This window comes from Octodon degus, unplaced genomic scaffold (assembly GCF_000260255.1).
Source record: "Octodon degus isolate 3935 unplaced genomic scaffold, OctDeg1.0 scaffold00291, whole genome shotgun sequence".
Lineage (NCBI taxonomy): Eukaryota > Metazoa > Chordata > Mammalia > Rodentia > Octodontidae > Octodon > Octodon degus.
In genome coordinates this window covers 1,850,201-1,857,669 of record NW_004524867.1, presented here as the reverse complement: position 1 = coordinate 1,857,669, position 7,469 = coordinate 1,850,201, and positions in this window count along the sequence as shown.

Genomic DNA, 7,469 nt, shown 5'->3' with positions numbered 1-7,469 from the left:
CAAACTGAGGCATGTGTTCAGCGCCATTGTCCATGCCAACGGCATGGGGCTTTGTTACTAAGCCTCCTAAGGTCCTGACTGTTCCTTTTTCTGTCACTGTCACTGTAATCTCTTCCTGCTGTAAATAGTACCCACCAGATTTCTCTGTCAACCAGGTTGTGTCTGGGGACTGGTGGCTTACCAGTGTTTAGTGTTGTCATGTCCTAAGTCAAACAGAACTCCCGGTAAGAAATTCTAGCTTCTCTCCTTAGAATGCTATAAACTTAAAATATGCTGAAGTGTTTGTAAAATGAGCATGGTCATGTAGCGATTTATTCGGGTTTTTTTGTTTTGTTTTGTTTTTGTTTTTTGGTGGAACCTGTAATGGCCCTTTCATATAGGAAACCCTCAAAATTAACAGCTAGAGATGGGGCTACTCGTGAAGTTTAAATGCCTTGGATGGGTGGTTTGTCTTTTTCTTTTTTTCTTTTTTTTTTCCATAATACTAAGTATGTCTTAACCAGGCAAATGATATTGCATCTTCAAAGAAGATAGTTAATTGTACAGTCCCTAAGAACACCTGACATAAGAAAATGTCAACACGTTTTTTGGTTTTTTGTTTTTGTTTTTTTGGGTTTTTTTTTGTGCATTTTCTGCCACCTAGGATTAAATCTAGGAACTTCGTACTGAATTACATTTCTGAGACCCTCCCACCATTGTCCTCTTTTCTTTTTTCTTTTGAGTCAGCCTCTCTTCAAGTCACTCAGTTGCATGATTTGGGCTCAAGCCTGCAAGCCTCCTGTCTCAGCCTCCCAGAGTGATGGGGTTACAGGCGTGCACCACCAGGCCCAGCTAAACATTTTCATATCGAGGTAAATTTTCATATCAGTAGAAAATCGACTCTCATGATTACAGGAAAATCTAAGGTTTCACAGCTTAGTATCTGCTTAAGATGGTGCTTCTCCAGAGACACACTTTCCAGTGAAAACACATTCAGAAGTAAGTACTTTTAGTTGCTCCTCAAAATTTATACCCTGGCAATGTCACGGAGCATACATTGTGTCATAAACCATATTTCCAAAGAGAGGTCATATTATTTTTCAATTCTTTAAAAAAAAGAACACAAAAGATGATCAAAACAAAAGCATTAGAAATAACACAGAATTGGGCTGGGGAGGTAGCTCGGCAGTCTATATGCCTTCCTGGCAAGATCAAGGTTCTGAGTTTAATCCCCAGAACCACATGCAGTGCCGGCCCAAACCCAGGTGTGGTGGCGCATGGCTATAATCCCAGCTGTAGGGATGCTGAGATAGGAAGATCCCTACAGGTCTGCACTGTGTCGTGAGACCCTCTATCAAACAAATCAATTAAAAAAAAATTAAAGAATTAATAGAGAATTTCACTAAACAAAATGATAGAAATTTAACAATGCTTGTTACATTGCATACTCTTATCTTCTAATTAGTTGTTCAGATTACTGGATAGATGCCTGTGAGATTGCTCAAAAATTATAAAACATTAAAAAGAAGAGAGAAAAATTGTAAGCATTAACTGCTCCTTCCAATAGACCAGCAGAAATCAGCGGAGCAGTTATCCAGGCTAGCCTGTGTATACACGTACATATTTTTTCCTTCCTTTCTTCTTTCTTTTCCCCTTTCCATCATCCCAGTTGCTCCTGCCCTTTGAACGTTACTTTCTCTTGCACTCTTTCTTTTGTGGGCAGAGAACAACTCTGACTCCATTGGAAGCAGGCGCGGTCACAAGCCTTACAGAAGATTCTTACTTCAGTGGGACCCGGGAATGAAGCCGTTCCTTACTCTGTTTCCAGTCAGCTGTCGTTGTGTGGAACATGAAATCCTGCCTGTTTGTCTCCAGCACAGTTCTCTCTACTGCTCTTTGCTTCTTGCTGCTGATTTTGGAATATGCGGGACTCCAGCGAGGGCACAGGAGAACTGCTTCCTCAGTCACTGATGGGGACACCTGCAGCGAGGCCTTCTTGGTGTGATGGATGGACAGGTGGTGGCCGCCCAGACAGGAATTCATCGCTGTGTTCTCCAGAGCATTGACATTTTAAGGCTGTGAATGTCGCAGCCCCTGGAGTCCATCACTTAGCCCCGTAGGAGAGCTCAGCTACATGACGTACCCCTAACATTTGAGGACAGTTCTTTGGGTTTCAAAGAAGGGCTGTGACTGACTGGTGTTAATTTCAATGAAAGTTCCATCTATGCAAATGTCCCACGCAGATGAATTTGGGTAGAAACACAGTGTATTGGACCAAGCAGATAGCTCAGCGGACTAAAGCACCTGCTTAGGCAGGCACAGTGGCTGGGGTGTGATCCCCGGTGTGCCATGCAGGCTCCGCCCTTGAGGGGTGCACTGAGACGGGGACTGAGACCGGGCGTGATGGTGCGCACCTGTAATCCCAACCCTTGGGAGGCTAAAACCAGGAGGATCATTATGAGTCCGATCTGTGTGGTGAGACCCTGTAGACCCTGTACTAAATACATTAAAAATAAATAAATAAATAAAATACAGTGTGTCATGGTTTCTGAAATGGTATCCAAAGACTTAAGCGCTGAAAGCTTAGTCTACAATGCACTTCAAAGGTGGACCATAAAGGCTCTAATTTATTCAGTGAATTAAGTGTTTGATGAGAAAAGGAGGTGATGGACATGGAGGAGGGAGACTCTAGTGGAAGGGAGACTCATCACTCTGGGGACTATCTAAGCGCTATGTGTCTGTCTTTTGCAAACACACACACACACACACACACACACACACAACTTCTCCCTTCCTGGTCTCTGGGAAGTAAGCAGCTTGTGCCCTCCTCCTTCCATCCACTATGATATTCTGGCTCAGCACAAACCTGAAACCATGAAAGCCATTTTTGGGAGCCACTGAGCTGGAAATTTCTCATACGTATGAGGGCAGGTGCAGACCACAGTGGCTAAAGCAGCCCAGCTACCTCAGTGTTGAAAGAAGCATCCTGCCTGAACAGTTTCATCCATCAGTCGCTAGGCAACCTTCTGTCCCATGATAGGAACTTTGCCAAGGTATAAATAAACGCCCCTACTCTTGTCCCATCCTTTACCCATCAGATAGAAGCCTCCAGCTGACTTCAGCTATTATCTCTTATCTTATTTTCTAAATCCCCCCACCATTTTCTCTCAGGGACTACCCAATCCCACAAGCCATAGACTGCACCTCTGAAACCATTAGCCAAAATGAACCTTTCCCTGTTGTTGAGAATGTAAACTAACACAACTGCTATGTAAATCATTATGGTTATTCCTCAAAAAAGTACAAGTGAAAACGCAATCTCACCCAGCTGCACCTGTCCTGGGCTTTTTTCCATCAAAGTTAAGGACCCTAGTACATGGAGACTTGCACATCTGTGTTTATAGCAGTGCAAGTCACAACTGCTAAACAGTAGAAGCAACCTCTGTTCTCAAAAAGAGAGTCATGATGTGCTGGCGAGATAGCTCAGTGGACTAAAGCGCCTGCTTAGGCAAGCACAGGGACCGCGGTTTGATCCCCGGCACCACATACCAAGCCAGCCCAGCCCCCAGGCGTGCTGAGCTGGCCACAGAGTTCAGGTGTAGTGGTGCATACCTATAATCCCAGTGCTGGGGAGGCTGAAAACAGGAGGACCCCTACAAGCCTGAGCTGCATAGAGAGACCCTGAAACAACCACACACACACAAAGAAAATGTGGTATATTTATACAATGAAGGATTACTGAGTCTCAAAGAGGGATAAATCTGAGTCATTTGTAGGAAAGTGTATGGAATTTGAGACCATAATCTTAACTGAAATAAATCAGATGGTTTAAATACCACATGGTTTCTCTTTTGTGAGAAACTCAAAATATACATACAGTACAGTAGTCCCTCGCTATTTCATGGTTTGATTGTCATGAGTTCAGTGCTTCAAAGGTTTTCAAAAAATATTAATCTAAGTTATGCATTCTGGATTTTTTCACTCTATGGCGGGATTTTGCAGTACCATACAGCAGACATATGTTGATAAAATTACATGCACTTATGAACTTAGAAAATGGTTAAGAACATTAAAAGTCTTTTCACAAGTGTGAGAAAGGTTTATAAGAGTGTGGGAAGGGTTTATAAAGCATGTATGTATTTTTAAAAAATAAATACAATATCACTACTTTGCTGATTTTCACTTACTGCAGGGGTGTCTGGAATGAAACATCCAAGATAAGTGAGAGGCTACTGTAAAGAATTTTAAAAAGGAGAGATGTTAAGATATAGGGAGAGACTTAATGCATAAAGGGAAGGAGATGAGAGAAAGAAGAGAAAGGGCAGGAGGTGGGGAGAAATGCTATCAAAAATAATCTAAATCTAGGGCCAGCAAGATAGCTCAGCTGACTGAGCACCTGCCTAGGCAAGCTCGGGGACCAGGGTTCGATACCTGGCACCACATGCTGCACCGACCCCGTGCCTGGGCTCAGAGTCTGGGAGTGAGTCCAGGCATGGTGGTGCACACCTGTAATCCCAGTGCTGGGGAGGTTGAAAACAGGAGGATCACTACAAGTCCAAGCCATATAGTGAGACCCTGTATCACATACATAAATGAAAAAATAAAAAATCTAAATATGTATATGAACCAGTTTGTCCAAATGAGCGCCATTATGGAGCGTGACATTATTCAACTTTTCATTGCAGAAACAATTTGTGACAGCCATGATTTCAAGGGGGAGAGGTCTATGGCAGCTTCTGGTTCTAGTGGTTCAGTCCACAATTGGCTGTAGCTGCATGACAGAAGGTCCGGGTGGAGGAAATGCGCTGATGCTGTAGCAGCCAGGAAGCTGAGAGAGGGACAAGGACCTGGGGACAAGAATACCTCCTCCTAGGTCACAGCCATGGTGACCCAGCACCAAGCAAGCCCCCCGGTGTGGCAGCTCACTTACCTACAAGCCTGTAGGTGGATTAACTCATGGATGAGTGTACTGGTACAGCCAGCTGCCAAAGGTCCCACCTGTGAAACGTGAGCCTTTTGGGGGACATTCTATATTGAAACCATGACAATCACAAACATCTACTGATTAAGTAATGAATAAATGAGCTTTTCTAATTTGATTTTTTTTTTTTTTTTGGTGATACCAGAGATTGAACTCAGGACCCTTTGCTTGCAAGGCAAGCACTTATACCACTGACTTATCTCCCCATCCCAATATGAATTTCTTGATATCAGATGTTTTGTTAAAGAATGCTGGCTAATGCATACTGGTACATCAAATCAACTAATCATCATCCAGAAAAATTATCTATCTATCTATCTATCTATCTATCTATCTATCTATCTGATCAAATGTGTATATAATCAAATACATATTATATATATAATTTCTGCACTTATACACTAGGGAAGTGGGAAAGAAGTAAGAGTTGGTTCACTTACACAACGAAGAAGTTGATGACAAATTAAGTGTTCAGATTCTGTCTGGAATAATTTTTCTTTAAAGATTATATCAAGGGAACAGCTTTTAGAATAGTGTCAGCCAGCTCCATATCCACAAATCCAGTGAATTGAAGAGCACACACACATACACACACACACACACACACACACACACACACACACACGAAATGTTTAAATATTAACTCTCAGGGCCAGTGAGATAGCTCAATGGACTCAGTGCTGGCTTAGGCAAGCATAGGGACCTGAGTTCGATCCCCAGCACCACATACTGTGCTGGTCCCACCCCCAGGTGGCACTAAGCCAGCTAGGGAGACCTGTCTTGGTGGTGCACGTCTGTAATCCCAATGCTGGAGAGGCTGAAACAGGAGAATCACTATGAGTCCAAGCTGTGTCGTGAGACCCTGTACCAAACACATAAATAAACATTACTTCTCCATTAAATATATAGATTTTTCTACTTGTGATTGTTCCCTGTAGAATACAGTACAACATGACAATGATATATATATTATTGAGAAAGAAGTAACAATGAGACAGTTTCAAAACAGGTTAGTAGGATGGTTACAATAATTAATACATTGCATATTGTTGTCTTTGTAGTAGTTATTCATAGTACAAGATGCAGACATGATATCTCATCTAAACACTATTAGTATAAAATTTTCTTCTCATTGAAGTGAAAGTAGCTGTATGTCTATACTATTTTGTATATACATACATATCTTTTTTCACTGCAAACTGGTCCTTCATTTATATCCCCCTTTTTCATTTACTTTTGTCAGAGATGGATACTCCATTGCCATATATACTGTAGGTGCATGAATTCAGCCAAGTAATCCAATATGGTCCAGTACTCTGTAATAGTAGTATGTTATGCTCTCTTTCAAGTAAGTGTTTGTCTTAGAAAAAAAAGAAAAAGGTAATAAATGAAAACAAGAGACAAGAAAAAAATGTCATAGGACTTTCCTGCTATGATTTTTTGTTTGTTTGTTTTTTCAGTAATTTTATTGACCAACAAATAGCAATGAGACAGTCTCAAATCCGATTAGCAGGCTAGGTTCAATAATTAATACACTCCATATTGTTGTCTTAGTGGTTATTCATTGTACAAGACGCAGACATGGTATCCTGTTTACAAACACTATTAGAACAAATCTTTCTAGTCATTGAATTAGGCGAATGTACTGTATATCTATACGATGTTGTATAAGGTTAGATTTTTAAATTACAGTGCAAAAATTTGTAATTGCTTATTTCTATCATTTTTTTTTTACTATTTTTTAATTTTTTTCACATTCTAGATGGATATAAAGTTTAGCGTTATCGGGGCTGGTGAGATGGCTCAGTGGTCTAAAGCACCTACTTAGAACAAGCTTAGCAAAGCACAGGGACCGCGGTTCAATCCCCCAGCACCACATGCCAGCCAGCCCCACCCCCTGGTGGGCTGAGCTGGCCACACACACACACACACACAAATAAATAAATAAAATAAAAATATTTTTAAAAAATGTTTAGCGTTATCCACGACTAACAGAAAATACCTGTTCCATATTATGTTTTGCTTTATGTCTAGATGTTCACGCAAAGTCTCACAGGCTTTGGGGGGCTTTTTGTAGGTGGCTAGCTGTCGGATGCCTCAGTACAGGCTAAGGCTGTGTGGTAACTGCATTACTCCAGTGGTTGGCGTCATACACCTTTGGCTGAGTTGGCACCATTTGAAGCTGAAACCTCTGCCAACTGCAAGCCAAAATTAATCTTTCATCATTTAGCTTGTAAGTATCGGGTGTTTGGGCCTAGGAATGAGAAAACTAATTAAGACAGGCTATTAGATATAGCCCAGACATAGCTGACTGTATGCAGTAGAGTGTGGATAGACAGATTCCATAAAAGTATTAATGCTGTTTTAGAGAAGAGACTTGGCTATGGAGGGAGTCTTGGCACCAATCTCAGCGACGCTTGGGTGTTACATCGGCGTAAGATGCTGGCATTTCTCAGGGCAAGACTTTCCAATGAATATATATTCATGGTGCCTTCTTTGAACTTGTTAC